Source organism: Vicugna pacos, chromosome 7 (assembly GCF_048564905.1).
Source record: "Vicugna pacos chromosome 7, VicPac4, whole genome shotgun sequence".
In the NCBI taxonomy this organism is placed as follows: Eukaryota; Metazoa; Chordata; class Mammalia; order Artiodactyla; family Camelidae; genus Vicugna; species Vicugna pacos.
Genome location: NC_132993.1, coordinates 64,240,057 through 64,255,869, shown reverse-complemented (window position 1 = coordinate 64,255,869; position 15,813 = coordinate 64,240,057). Strand labels below are relative to the sequence as shown.

The window sequence follows — 15,813 nt, the reverse complement described above, 5'->3', positions numbered from 1 at the left end:
TTCAGCTGACAAAACAAAACAAAAACCTGTGAGAAATAAGTAGAATTTGGAGAATGGTGGACAAGTCATGTGACTTTTGTTTCCCTGGTCCTGCCTCCTAAAGTAATCCTGAAGCCAGATATTCCCAACATAATGGAAGCAGTAGAATCTTTCCCTTTTACTTCGCCTTTTCCTCCATTCAACTGTCCCTTGGGGGCTTCAAGGATACTTTTGGGTAGGAGGAAGTAATAGTGAATAGAACTTAGATTGAAAAACGATTGTTTTTCCCCAGCCAAATCAGATCTGTATCCAGTCAAACAATTTGAAATTAAATAGAAAAATCTGATGCTTCTACTAAGTCTGTGAACCCTGTTCCCAAAATAATAGTAATTTTATTGTTATTGTATTACAAGACCACTAGGGTATTAATTCCAGATCCTACTTACTTTACAGAGATGATGAAGTAATAAAAAGAGCCCTCAAAATGTTTTTTCCAAACTCATATTTTTTATTCTAGAACTTTCAAATATAAATTATATTGCTTATTTTTTCACAAAACAAGAATGATGAAAATCCTCATTTGGAGGAAGTTTTTAAAGCTTTGTGGCAAAACAAGGTAGAAAATTTATTTATTTTTTTAAATGTTTAAAGAACTAGTTAACCCGGACTATCTTGGCAAAACCATGCTGGATAACAAAGGGGTTACTAAAAGAGGTTTTTAAAGTATGATGTTTTAAATATACAGTTACATTGCCAATTGTTTTTCCTTATTGTGTTTTGGAAGTTATTTGTCAGAATTTACTTGACTAGTCAAAGTTGGATGATGCTATTTCATATTTTTTCCAAGTAACAAGAGAGAAGAAGGAGTTAAGATTTAAATGGTACCAATGAGAAAGTATCTAGAAATATGAAAATAATGAAGGAAAACTCTAGGGGTATAGCGTATGGTTACATATGCCATGAAGCAGGAGTGACTTAATGAAATGCATTTTTATATAAAATTGAGCAATAAATAGGCTTTATTTTTACACTTTTGTACTTAATTTTTTGTAGGATGTTCTGTGAAGATAAATTGTGAATCGTGCACAGAAAATAAAAATGTAAGTTAACTTTTATATGAGAAAATTACCTTGGGAATGTTATAATGTCTCACAATGTATAGTTGTAGTCTAAAAAGACATGCTAAACTTTGTTTCACACAATTTTTAAATAATAGGAATGACTAATAGCAGTTATTAAATGTATTTCTGCATTTCAAAATATTCTTTGAGAATCTAGAAACAAAGGAAATAATTTAGTGCAAACATGTGCTTCCTTATAGAAACTTATACTTCAAAAACAATTTTTTTGTTTGAAAAAAATTATCCTGACTTCAGGAAGAATTTTTTGTAAGTCAAGGAGAAGATAATCCATTTGAGATGCAGTGAAAATTTCCTTGCCACTTTGTTTCCTGAAGACTAGAATGGATGACACACTATTCTTTAACCCCAATGGTGCTAAGGTCCCCTTCTCTGATGATTAGACCTCTGACATCATTGTTCTTTGCTTCAAATTTGGGAAAAATCAGAAATGCCATAAGTAACGAGAGATATAGTATTACTTGCTCCATGGAGAGCTTTGTGGCAACCCTCACAAAACCGTTCTACTCTAACCAGTATTGGAAAACTGACAACACTAAAGACATAAAGACACAAAATCAGTCATTAGAAAGGGTGCACTCTAGTGACTGCTATCTGTTATAGTGATCTGGATGTACCGCCCTATGTGCCTTATCTTTCTCCAGGCTGCGCTTTCACTTTATCTTTCTCCAGGCTGCGCTTTCACTTTAATGAGGCCCTGGGCTCATGGACTTCTTCACCCAGTTCCTGCTGACTTCCTTCCGTACTGGCAATGGCCCAGACACACTCAGTGTCACAGTGTCCTGACTTCCTCAACCCTGTGCATTAAGAAGTGAATTTAATGGCCACACCCTTCCAAACATAACATTCTTATGAAAATCCAAACATAACATTCTTATGAAAGACAAGTAAAAAGCTACTCTTTTATAGTACTATCCCCAACACACAACTCATAAACACAGCATATGAAAAATATTACATTTTTGTTGATATCTTCTCTCCCATTAGAAATTTCAAAAACCATTCTATCTAAGAAACTTAGCACTAACCTTCATCTGGGCTTTTAATTCTATTCAGAACCATGTGCATATCACTGTTGAATTCTTGGAATGATAGTTTTCAATCATGATATCACAAAGATGAAATTTGTCATAAGTAATTTGTTTTGCTAATGACAATTAGAAGACTGAGTTTTACAATTGACTTAAAAAAAAACAGAGTAAATTCTAGGTTTTCTTTATAATCACATCTTTCCCATTCATTGCATCTTGATATGGATTATTGGTTGGGGCAGAAAGGAATAAAGTTACAGCAAGCCCAGTGGGATTTTTTTAATCTCCCACAGCCTACCTTTTTTATTGCACAGTTCATAGGAAATGACCATTACTCACATGCTTGTGAAATGCATTTATAAATGCCATCCTCACACCCAACAGAGATGCCCACTTTGATATTTATGTTTCTAAAAATTGTGTGTGTGGGGAGGTGTGTATTAAGGCATGGAGTAGGGAAATGTGGACAGGGTCATGGGTCCAAATCTGAATGTGCCAGTGAACATGTGAATATCATCCGTCAAGAGTCTCTCAGCTGAAAAAAAAATGTGGAGAACTGGTTTTATAGATTATTCTGCAAGGCAACTATTCCCAACACCTTACTTCCTATTAGCATGTTCATCCTTCTGGAGCTTGATTTTCCTTGAGAAGTTCAAGGCCATTTGTCAGCTTCAAGTTCCTTATTTCCCTTCTGAACCATTTTGGTGTCTTGTCTTTACACTCTTTTCCCCTTAGGAAGTCCATTCTCAGTTCCCAGGCTAATCCCTTAGTCTTTACCTCCATGCATGCATCATACTCGAAAACACATACATGTTCACAAACTCAGAACGTTTCCCATTTCCCTGTTCCCTCTGTGACCAACTCAGTCTATTTCTCTACATTAGCTCCTTCCTTTCTGAGTTCAGACAAAATGGGAAAAACAAAACAAAACCTCCTTGTTATTCCTTTCTAGCAGCTAAAGTCCTTATTCTACCTTTGCTTCCTCACCACACTATCTGATTTAAGCCTTAGCGAACGGATTTAGAGGTTAAAAAAAGACTCTCCACAACTAAATGCAATGACCTTTCAAATCAGTCACACATTCTGGAAACTTGCTCATTCCATGGTGATCTTGACTTTACATTTTACACTTGCCCTACTTCTTCTCTCACCTCTGTTTTTCATTTACCAACTCCTCTTCCTCATCCTTTCTCATACTCCTATGCATTTTTTTATACTGTGTTCGTACCCTGGTGCCATCTCACCTACCTTCATGGACTCTGAAAGGCTATGTACCTACAAATGAGGAAATCCAAAATTCACATCCTTAGATCTAATAGGCTGGAGGCCTTGGGGTCACAGCTACAATTGCTTGATTGACATTTCCTCCTGGAGTATTTCATCACCTCAAGCTCAAATTTTCTATAACTAAAGTTATCATTTTCCTTCCCTAAGGAAACTCATTTTATTTACTATTTTATTATTTCTGGTAGCATTCTCCCAGCTGTATAATTTTAGAAATCTTTGGTTTCATTCTCTTCCTTTTTCTCTATCTTTAGTTCATGAAGTCCTATCAATCCTTCCATTCTTTTCTTTCAACTGGAACAATCCTAGACTTCTTACCCGCCAAGTCCCTCCAGTCCCTCTTGATGCCTTTTTCATTATATTACATTAGCACTTTTCAGCATGTCACCTTTAGCTCAAAATAATTCAGTTGAATCCCTCTTATTAAGATAAAACACAAACTTTGGTTAAATGCACAGAGTGAAATTGCTGGACATATGGTAGTTCTATTTTTAATTTTCTGAGGAAAATTCATTCTGTTTTCCATTGTGGCTGAACCAGTTTACGTTCCCACCAACAGTGCAGGAGGTTTGCCTTTTCTCCACGTGCCTCGCCAACACTTGTTATTTTTTTGTCTTTTTGACAATATTCATTCTGATAGGTGTGAGGTGATATCTCATTGTGGTTTTGATTTACATTTCCATGATGATTAGTGATGTTGAGCATCTTTTCATGTGTCTGTTGGCTTCTGTATGTCTTCTTTGGGAAAATGCCTATTCAGGTCCTCTGTCCATTTTTTAATTTTTTTTTAAATATTGAGTTGTATGAATTCTTTATATATTTGGATATTAATCCCTTATTTGACATATTGTTTGCAAATATTTTCTCCCATTCGGTAGTTGTCCTTTTGTTTTGTTGATGGTTTCCTTTGCTGTGTGAAAGTTCTTATGTTTGATTAGGTATAGTGTGTTTACTTTTGCTTTTGTTTCTCTTGCTGGAGGAGATAAATCCAAAAAAATATTGCAAAAACCAAAGTCAAAGAATGTATTGCCAAATAATGTTTACTTCTAGGAGTTTTATGGTTTCAGGTCTTACCTTTAGGTCTTAAATCCATTTTGAATCTTTTTGTTTTATACAGTGTGAGAAATGTTCTAATTTCATTATTTTATATGTAGCTGTCCAGTCTTTCCAACAGCATTTATTTTTTTAATAACAGCTTTATTGACATATAATTTACATGCATACAGTTCACCCATTTAAAGTGTACAATTCTATGGGTTTTAATATATTCATGTTAGTACATCTATCACCATAGTCAATGTTCAGACACTTTCATCATCCCCCAAAGAAACTCCATACCTACCAGCAGCCACTTCTCATTTCTGTCCAGATACCCCCAGGTCCTGGCAACCACTAATCCACTTTCTGTCTTATAGATTTGCCTATCCTGAACAGTTCATACAAGTAGAAGCATACAACATATGGCCTTTTGTGACTGGCTTCTTTCACTTAGCATAAGATTTTCAAGGTTCATCCATGTTGTAGCATGTACCAAAATTTCATTCCTCTTAATAGCTCAGTAATACTCTATTGTATGGATATTCCACATTATTTACTACCAACACTATTTAAGAGACTGTCTTTTCTCCACTGTATATTCTTCCCTTTTGTGTCATAGACTAATTGATCCTAGGTGCATGGGTTTATTTCTTGGCTGTCTATTCTGTTCCATTAGTCTCTATGCCTGTTTTTGTGCTGGTATCACACTGTTTTGATTACACTAATTTAAAAAAGATATATGCATCCCAATGTTCATAGCAACATTATTTACAATGACCAAGATACGGAAGCAACATTAGTGCCCATCAACAGATGACAAATAAAGAAGATGTGGGGTGTGTGTGTGCATGTGTGTGGGGTGTGTGTGTGTGTGTGTGTGTGTGTGTGTGTGTGTGTGTGATGGAATATTACTCAGCCATAACAAAGAATGAAGTTGGGGTTTTTTGCCTTTTGCAACAACATGGATGGACCTGGATAATGATTTGATTGGACCTGCTTAGTGATATAAGTCAGACAGACAGATACAGTATGTTTTCACTTATCTGTAGAATCTAAAAAAATAAAACAAACAAATATAACACAACAGAAACAGACTCCCAGAGAACATAATAGTGGTTACCAGAGGGGAGAGAGATGGGAGAAGAGCAAAGCAGGTGATTGGGATTAAAAGGTACAACTACTAGGTTTACAATAAATAAGTTACAAGGCACTCTCTTAAGGGTCTAAGGTTGGTATGGCTTTGTATTTATGTGGGTTCCTTCCTTAGCTACAAGAAAAAAATTCATGTAATTTGTCTTCAATTATGCATTACCAATTTAGGGATGTTGAATATATTGTACTGTTCCTCTGAGTAATGCGAAGTTCTGCTCTTTGAAGATTTTTTAGACTTAGTTAAGGAATTAGTCAAATTTTTTTTGTGGCAAGTGACAGGAACCCAACTCAAACTAATTTAATAAAAAAGAGAATTATTGACTCACAAAATTGAGAAGTCCAGGGTGGCCCTAATTTCATGCACAGCTGAACCTTAAAGCATGTTATTTCCACCTCCTCTCTCTTTTCACCTCCCAGCTCTGTCTCCATCGGTGTGTTTCCTCATTTTTTTCTGTGGCAAATTGGTGTTCTCCATATATCTAGGGAAGAGGCTGCCTCCCAGCAGGTTTCTCCCAATGTCTGCATTCAATTCCACAGAAGATTCTGGTTGACTCTATTTGAGTCTTATGTACAGTCCAGCCCTAGTTACTGGGCCGGAGGGATGGGCTACTCTTAGTGCTACTGCCTGGGTCAGATGATTCCAGGAGGAGAAAAGTGGTGGGGCACAGCTGACTGACAGCTGCAGAATCCATAAAGCTGGGGAATAGGTCTGCAAAGGAAAGAAAGTGTGGTTACTAGAGAAAGGAGGAGGATGGTGACACAAGCTGGGCAGACAGAGAGTAAAAAGATAAACTCCCTTAGGCTGCTGTATTTTCACCCTTTGACCATTCAGGAAGTGCACATTCTATTTTCCGCATTCCTACATTTTAAAAAATGCTCCTGGCAGAATAAGACAACTAACCCTCAAGTAAAATGGTATTTACCCAAGGTCACTGTCAATTATGGCCCTCCCTTCAAGGCCAGAAGTCTCTGGGCTGTAATCCTTGAATCTAGGCCTTGACTTGGCAGCTCAGTCTTTAAGCAACAGTCCAAGAGGACAGGACCCATTAAGCCTAAATGGCTTCAATCTTAAACTTGCTTTCATCTGACCTTTGGTCTCGATTAACATGAAACAGAAGCTGGGCTATAATATATCTCTTGCTCTCAGACAGTGTCTAAGGGGTGATTTTTTTACATTGGAATGTATATCCTGATGGCTTCAGGATATACAGTAAGTAGTGATTGGGAGGGGTCTGGAATCAATCTTATAAGATTGCTTACCAGCATAGAACCAAATTGATTAGGTTAGAACCTAAGCTCCCCTATTTGCTAGATGTGTGACCTTATGTGAGTCAATTGACTTCTCTGTGCCTTATTGTCCTCCTCTCTAAAGTGGACATAACAGTACCCAACTTGTAGGGCTGCCATGAGGATCAAGTGAGTTTATATATATATACATATATATATATATATATATATATATATATATAAAAATAAATATATGGCTTAGAATGGTGCCTGCCCTGTGGAAGTGACAGCCATTTTCACCACTCTGTCCTCATTTTTTTTTTTTTAACTCTTCCAGTTTCTAGTCTTATCTCCCACAATGCTTGCCACCTTTCTACCTTGCTTTTGCTTACTTCAGCAAGGGTCTTCAAATTCAGTTTTCCTATTTCCACATGTTTTTCTGACTACCAGTGAACAGAAGTAGGGAGGGGGTAAAGCAAGGCAGGTTGACAGCAGCACCAGGCCCACGTGTAATAGAAGAGGAATCCCCAGAGGAAAGTGTGAGTGCTGCAGACAAGGGGGACGGGAAAGTGTTAGAAAAAGAGAGGGGATTGAAAAACACAAATAAAAACCTATCTACTGAAGTCCTTATGACTGCTTTGTGAAATAGTGTCTTAGGTTTTTAGTTCTCTAACCACAGAGCCTGAGAAAGGGATTCAGGTACATCTGATTTCTTGAGTGACTGCTGTTCAGCAAAATTCTATGAAGGAGTAAGGGATTTAGGGAAACTAAGGGACAGGAAACAAGCAAAGATGTGATCTCAGCTAAACACTACATTTGGCCTGAACTGTGGACAGCCCTGGGCAAAAAGTTCCATAGCAGAATTATGCCTGCCTTGAGGCAAGGATGCCTATTGCTTGGAGCCCCATATACTGGCCAATTACTGACAGAGGTGGAAGTAACTTCACAGGCAAGGTGGTTAAGAATGTCAAGAAAAATGGCAGCTTGAGCCATTGGCAGTCAGCACTCACTACAGCTGGGTTTGTGTGCACGGGCCTGGTAAAGGGGTCTGGGCAGACCACCAACAGCATCTACTACAGATAATAATAAAATAATGATGATGGTGATGATGGCAGTTTTATACTGAACAATTATTGAACTAGTACTAGAAACTTACTGGGATTGTGATTATTATATCTTGGTCAGTGCTTTTATTTTTTTCTTTCAAATACAGTGTTTTTGGTGCAGTGAAGAAAGGGCTTGCAAAAAGTTTTGTTTTCCATATTTCAACTGTCGATTCATTTCTATATTTTGGTTAAACTGTCGTGGTGAGTTGTCTTTATTTGAATTTGTATGTACTTTTTTCAATTGACTTTTAAATGCTAGTAATTTGCTACATTTGAAGGATGATAAATTATTATATTTGCTTTATGAAAATATAACAAGTCTATTCAGTACTGATACTGGTTGTTTCCAGCCAGTGTTGGTTCAAACTAGGTCAGCATTCATTCTGATTGGTGGGTGCCTTATCATACCAGTTGTTAGATACTTTAAATTTCATCTCTAAAGTACTCTGATGTATGATAACCATAACCCATGGAAGGGAGGTTTGTGTTCTTCAGTTGTTTTAGGAACTCCAGGAGTTTCTAATTAGCTAGTCCTGAGGTGAGGCCATATTGATCCCAGTAGCATTACTGTAACTTATATTTCTTCAGCTAATGTGTTCAATATTGAGAATTGCCAACAATAACTCCCTAGGCCTGAACTCATCTCAATCATCAAATAATCTTTAAATTATATCTGTAATGTAGTATTTTTATTTTTTTAATGGAAGTGAAAAAAATATGAATTTTGCTCTCAAGTCCATGTTTTCTCCAGGTACTAACAGATAAATTTAAATCATAATTATTTGTAGCAAAGAACTTACATAAGCAAGTGACACTTCATGTATTTAGTCTGAATGGGCAATCCTAGTCTCCTACTCCATGTTCTGCCTGTCGGGTTTCATTTTACAGGTCCACCAGGCTGATAAGTTAAATAGTCCTGAGAGGGGATAAAGTTTACAAGTGATAGTTAGAAATCTGCTTTCCCAGCAAGCATTGGTTATCTCTTTGATAAGGAACTCCTGAAACTCAAACAACACACCATCCCCTGCTGCTAACTGTATCCTCACAGAAATAGCAACCTGAGGAGTCTATTTTTTTCTGTTGAGATATTGCCTGGAATGAGGTTAGAGATAAAATAAAGGAAAAAATAAGCCAATGGCCTAATTGTTCACCAATTTGGAGATAAGGGACATTAAATATTACCTCTTTTTAGCAATCTAGACTATTTTCAAATCTTAGTGATTGTTGTGTTAATGGTAGTTTTATTGGAATATATGATGTATGTTACTGTATCATTTTAATAATGACCTGTGAATTTGTATTTAAGAATCACACTGCATGCTATGAGAAATGATGAAAATATAAGAAATAATTAACTTTCATTAACTTGAAGTGTATTTCTTTTTATACGTTTCAGTTGACATGTTTGGAATGCTGATGCTTCTACTCCTTGCAATAGTAATTATAGCATTCATTTGGCATAGCTGCATCTATCACCATTACCTTCAGACGTATGTTCATTTTACCCTTAGTAAGAATGCACTTTGAGATATATTAGAGAGAATGCTAAGCTAGTAATCAGGACATGTTTTGCCTTTTTTATGTAATAAAAATAATGTATGCATCCATATGATATGGAAAAAATTTCAAAAAGTACAGGAAATTGTAAAATGAAAAGTTTAATTTTCCCACTCCGCATTCCACCTCTGAAACCTCCTCTCCAAAAGTAATCTCTTTAGTATGGTTCTGTTTGTAGTTCTTTCTACTTCTGATTACCTCCATGTGTTTGAACAATATGGTTATATCTCCTTTTCATGATTTATTAACTTTAAATATTATCTATTGACTCCCCATTATGAAAGCTGAAAATTTTATCTTGCTCTATCCATATCTTTTTGTTATTTTGCTGCTAGGGGATAACATTATTTTGCTATTTTTGAATTGTAACTATTGTCGTTCATTATTAGCTCTTAAGATGCCTAATATTTCTGCTGTTGGTTATCTTTCTGAGTTTGAGTAACCTATTTAGCCTTCTGTTTCTCTATCCATCAATACTTCTCTCAGTATTGAAGACAAGAAAATTTGGAACCCTATGCTTCTATCTATCCTCTCCTCCCTCTTTCTCCTAAATTCTGTAGGTTTTCTCACTCATTTGACCTTGTCAAGTGTATAATATTTAGATTCTGTTCTGTAGATATATTTATATCTAAGACTCTGTTCTGTGGCTATATTTATATCTTGAAATCCTTACTCTATAGTTTGAATCTAAAATGTTTTAACTAATAAAAATAATAAAACATATTGTGATTGTATAAATATTGTTTAGAAAAGAACTGAAGTGGAAATAGGAAATGCAATTCTATGTGACTAACGTATTGCTTGAAAAGGAATTACCTAGTACTAAGATCAAATGAAGTCTCTCTCCTTACTCTCCGTTTCTCAAAATCATGATATATTTCAGCTTGTTTCATGTTTACATTGTTGACTTTCCTATACATCTTTTGCATTTCTTAGAGTTTTTAGTTTCTTTCATTATTTCTTGTCAAGAAGGACATGGGACACACGTGTCTCTATTTCCATCACTATGATTGTTCATCTAATATTTGGTAAAATATATTCATTTTCTTCTTATATGCTTTTAAAATTCCTGACTTCCTGTTATAATTTACAAAAACTAGTTTCATATCATTGCTCTACTGAGTTAGAAATTTTTGGATCCCATACCTTCCCTTTTTTAATGATTCACTTTTTTTCCCTTTTGCTGGAGTATATTCTCAAGTAACTTTTTCAAAAGCAGTTCATAGAAGATATGGAAAGTATTTACTTTTTTAAAACTTTTTTTATTGAGTAATAGTCATTTTACAATGTTGTGTCAAATTCCAGTGTAGGGCACAATTTTTCAGTTATACATGAACATACATATATTCATTGTCACTTTTTTTTTTTTTGCTGTGAGCTACCACAAGATCTTGTATATATTTCCCTGTGCTACACAGTATAATCTTGTTTATCTATTCTATGTTTTAAAATCTCAGTCTGTCCCTTCCCACCCTCCACCCCCTTGGCAACCACAAGTTTGTATTCTATGTCTATGAGTCTGTTTCTATTTTGTATTTATGTTTTGTTTTGTTTTTTTTAGATTTCACATATGAGTGATCTCATATGGTATTTTTCTTTCTCTTTCTGGCTTACTTCACTTAGAATGGCATTCTCCAGGAACATCCATGTTGCTGCAAATGGCATTATGTTGTCGGTTTTTGTGGCTAAATAGTATTCTGTTGTATAAATATACCACCTCTTCTTTATCCAGTCATCTTCTGATGGACATCTAGGCTATTGTAAATAGTGCTGCTATGTCTTGGCTATTGTAAATAGTGCTGCTATGAACATTGGGGTGCAGGTGTCATTTTGAAGTAGGGTTCCTTCTGGATATATGCCCAGGAGCAGGATTCCTGGGTCATATGGTAAGTCTATTCCTAGTCTTTTGAGGAATCTCCATACTGTTTTCCACAGTGGCTTTCCTTGCCTCCCTCTCCCATTCTTAATGATTTAGGTATCTTCTTTTACAATTTTGTGTTTATTCTTTTTTGTAATTCATGGTAGTTATCACCTTTCCAGTTATGAGTTTCTCATTTTTGTAGCATCTTGCTTCTTTTCTATTTAGAGTAGACTTGCCAATATTTCTTTTAGCATGGGTTTAGTGTTGCTAAACTCTTAGTTTTTGCTGGTCTGTGAAGTTCTTTCTCTCTCCTTCTATTCTAAAGGATAACCTTGCTGGATAGAGTATCCTAGGCTACATCTTTTTTCATTCAGGACTTTGAATATATCTTGCCACTCCCTTCTGGCCTGTAGTGTTTGTGTAGAGAAATCAGCTGAGAGCCTTATGGGGTTCCCGTTTAACTCACTCTTCATTTTTCTTTTGCTGCCTTTAGGATCCTTTCTTTATCCTTGACTCTGGCCATCTTGATTGTCATATGTCTTGGTGTGGGTCTGTTTGGGTCCTTCCTGTTTGGGACCCTCTGAGCCTCCTGTACTTGGATATCTGATTCCTTCTTCAGGTTTGGGAAGTTTTTATCCATGATTTCTTCAAATACCTTTTCAATCCCTTTGTTCTTTCTTCCCCTTATGGAACCCCTATTATGCATAGATTGGCACACTTTATATTATCCAATAGGTCCCTTATGTTATTTTCATTGTTTTTTATTTGTTTTTCTCTCAGCTGTTCTGATTGGGTGCTTTCTGTTGTCCTGTCTTCTAGGTCACTTATTCGTTCCTCTGCATTATCTAGTCTGCTTTGCACAGCCTTTAGGTCACCTCTCATCTCAGCAAGTGAGTTTACTAATTCTACTTGGTTCTTCTTTATAGCTTTTATTTCATTTTTGACATATTTTATATCTCTAAACACTCTTTTAATTCCTTCAGTACTTTGATCACTCCTTTTTTGAAATCTTGATCTAGTAGGCCATCAAAGTCTATTTCCTTGATTGTGCTTTCAGGGGATTTCTCTTGATCTTTTAATTGGGAATGGTTCCTCTGCTTCTTCCTATTGCTCATATCTCTCTGGCATTGTGGCTGGTGGGCAGGTGGGTCACTCCCCCACCCGATGTCACAGTCAGATGCTGTGCTCCGACGGGACAGGTGGGCCAATCGTGTCCCCTCCCAGCACCATGGTCAGGTGCTGCGTTCCTGCCAGGGAACTGGTTGCTCCACTGCTCTGTGCAGCTGCCTGCTCCTCCTTGGGTTGGTGCTCCATACGCAGGCTCTGGGAAGACTGCGGAACAGCCCTGCCCCTGCTCTGTGCCAAATCTCAGCTCCTTGTTTGTCTTGGTGGCACGAGTTCTCTGAGGTGCTAGAGAAGAAAGATCCTATCTGCCTCAGGCTGTAAGCAAGTCTCAGTCCTGCCTAGGAGGTTGCGGAGCCCCTGGGTGCAGATTCAGGTCTCCACCCCGCCCCCACCTGGGTGCTGCACATAGGAGGAGATGGTGGCTATGGCTGCACCCCGCCTCTCTTCTCACGAGAAACACCAGTAATGGTGCCGCGGGTCTGAGGAGACAAAGGCTGTGGTGCCCCTCCCCCCAGGGCACACCAGCTTTGTTGCTTTGCTTTTTTCTCAATTTATGGGAGACTGAGGTGGTTCTGCTCTGTATCCCCTCCCAGCCACGGTGCGCAGCACCCTGCAGTCCCCTGGGGCTGCCTCAGTGCAGCCACCCCAGTCCTCCGCCTGGCTCGGGCAGCCTGTCCTGGTCCCAGCTGCCAGTTCGCGTCTCGGGCTGGGTGTCGCGGGGACCCTTTGTGCCCATTTAACTTAGTTCTGTCAGTCAAGGGGTGCTCAGGGCAGATCTGACACTCGGAGGCTCCCCCTCCGTCCCATTGTCCTCTCCGTTGGAGTGGGGAGACCCAGCAAACAAGCACTATTCCTCCTTTGCCTCTCCCTTCCCGCGGGACTGGTCCCACACTGTTTTGCTTTTTCTTCTTTCTTTTTTCCTTTTCTCCTACCAGATTTTTGGCATCTTTGTCTTTCAAAGAGGGTGATGTTCTGTCGGAGTTGGGCAGGTGCTCTGGTTGGCTGAGTGGGTCCGTAGATATGAGTTTCGGTGTATTTGTGGGAGAGGGTGAGCTACGAGCGTCCTTCTACTCCACCATCTTGCTGCTCCTCTGGAAAGTATTTTCATAGTCCATACATGTTGAGAAGTTTATTTGTCTCCATTCTTCTTCAGGCTAACACAGTATTATTTTCTTTCTTCAGATTATATGCTTTTTTCAAGAAGGACACACAGACAAGATATAAATACCCATAGATAAGGTAGATGCACAGTAATAGGCCCATCTGTAAGTAAAATGTGCCTATGTGAAAAAATACAGGTTGGCCAAATGTTCTGTTTGCTTAGTTAAGACCACTACTTTATCTAGGACTTTGTATTTACCTGGCTTTGAGACTTTATGCCCTTTCCTTATTACTATATAAAGATAAAGGAAAGGGTAATATGGAAGTTAATTCCTTATCCTTTACATCTAGAACAAAAATATACCCAGAAGGAAGAATCAATAAGGGTACGTTGAATTTGTGGCAAGAGGCTGTGGCAAACATTGCTTTTTCTTTTTATTATAATTTTTTCCCGGGATCCTGGTCTCTTAGAAGTGTCATCAATTTTTTTGCATAGTGCTTATGAGTAATGTAGCAAATCATACCCCTAAGGGAATAGGAGCCTGAGCAAATATTCATTATAGAAGCTTTTGCAGTTTAAAAGGAAAACCCTGAAGCCTCTCTGCAAATAGGCTACAACACTTGTCTTCAGTCCTGGTCTAGCTCTGCCATTCATCTTCCATCTCTTCTTTTTCGATTTCTTCTAGAGATGTCCTAGATCTTGTTAATTCCATGGGAACTGCATTCTGTTAGAGGAATTTGTCTTATTCCAAATGGTGGAGAGCATAAATGTTTAACTGTTCATACATTCAGTACTTCCTTGACTCTCATCTATTTCAGTAAATATTTACTGAGTATTGATTATGCCTTAAGTGGTGTGGTTGTCACTAAGGATATAATCATAACAAGAAAGATAAATCCTTGCCTTCATGGAGCTTAAATCCCACTAAGGGGACATAGAGAATAAAATAAGCAATTGGTAATTCTATTGCTAACTTACTGATATTTTAAATGATATTTCATTTATTTTAACTGTGTTATTCTTTATCAAACACTTTAATTCTCCTGGTAGATAAATAAAAGGAGAATTTAATGTAATAAAGCAATGGTGATTTAAAAATTGCATAAATGTAATCTATCTAATGAGATAAAATAATTCCAATAGCTTTAACTATTCTGAAAATAAACCTCACTAATTCTAAATTTACCATCATTTTGAACAGGACTCAAGTCCGTATTGCTGGAAGACGCACAATTTACATTCCTCGTGGGAGTGGTCCTGGCAAGTGTTTTACTTTATTAGATGAAATGTTTCAGACTCTTTCAGTAACTCACAGCTGGAAGTCTTCCCCTTATATGTATTTGAGGCATCAAAATTAAAGTATGAGTAGGAAACATTGTTCTCATTTCTAAGACCCATTCTTATAATATCCGTAGCTAGTCTAGGGTGGGTAAAAACCAGTATATTGATAGAGAAGAGTTTAAAATTTCCAACCTAAATTGGATATTAAAAGCTTTCCCAATTCCCCCAACTCCCACTCCACAAAAGCAACTCAACAACAGATTAACTTTGCCTTAAGAAATCCTTGAAGATTTTCCCCAAATCAATTCATTTCATCTTAACTAGTTGGCTGACCCACTATCCATTATTTTCAGCTTGAGTCTTTAAACCTTCCCTTACTTACAGGGCTCCCTCTCACCCAGGACTCAAATCTTAACTTCCTCCAGTTCATTACACGCAGCACCTGAGCAGATCCTCCCACTCCTCTGCCCAGGCCTAGAACCTGGGACTCCAACTGAAGTCAGAAACGTGGCCCCTTTATTCACCTTGGTTACTGGACCATGGACTGAGGAAAGAGTACTGCAAGGTCCTTTATAATTTCCATTAAAAATAACTTTGGGGGACATCCAGGTTACTATGCTTCTCTGGGTCTCCGGGACATGATACTGAATCTGAATGAGAAGCGGGGTGAACCTTATAGGGGCAAGGATGTACTGTCAAGCATGTACGCATGCCATCGCCAACTCCGCGATCTTGTTATGTAGAAATTGTTTTGGTGGTAACACGATCATGAACTATTTCAAAAAGCTATTTGAGAGGAGGAGCTGAAGTGCAGGGTAATTGCTACTTCCTGGGGTTGAAATCAAAACAGAGGACTGCAGAGAATGATGTGGCATTTCAACTTGTTTCCTTCCATCTTAAATTCTACAACAAACTGGGCCAGGAGAAATGC

The 15,813-nt window shown here is 37.6% G+C and overlaps 2 protein-coding genes across 4 annotated transcripts in view; both read left to right on the top strand.

Moving 5' to 3' along the window:
• GTPBP10 (GTP binding protein 10) overlaps window positions 1–15,813 on the top strand; it is a 91,609-nt gene that overhangs the window by 62,495 nt on the left and 13,301 nt on the right. The window contains exons 14-17 of the mRNA XM_006211852.4: window positions 1,033–1,079; window positions 8,064–8,157; window positions 9,353–9,446; window positions 14,803–14,861. The gene's annotated coding sequence lies outside the window, so the exon portion shown is untranslated. The remainder of the gene's footprint in view (window positions 1–1,032; window positions 1,080–8,063; window positions 8,158–9,352; window positions 9,447–14,802; window positions 14,862–15,813) is intronic.
• CDK14 (cyclin dependent kinase 14) overlaps window positions 14,803–15,813 on the top strand; it is a 566,062-nt gene continuing 565,051 nt past the window's right edge. For 2 of the 3 annotated variants that reach the window (XM_072965036.1, XM_072965035.1), the window contains exon 1: window positions 14,803–14,861. The gene's annotated coding sequence lies outside the window, so the exon portion shown is untranslated. The remainder of the gene's footprint in view (window positions 14,862–15,813) is intronic. The other variant, XM_031679679.2, reaches the window with a different exon arrangement.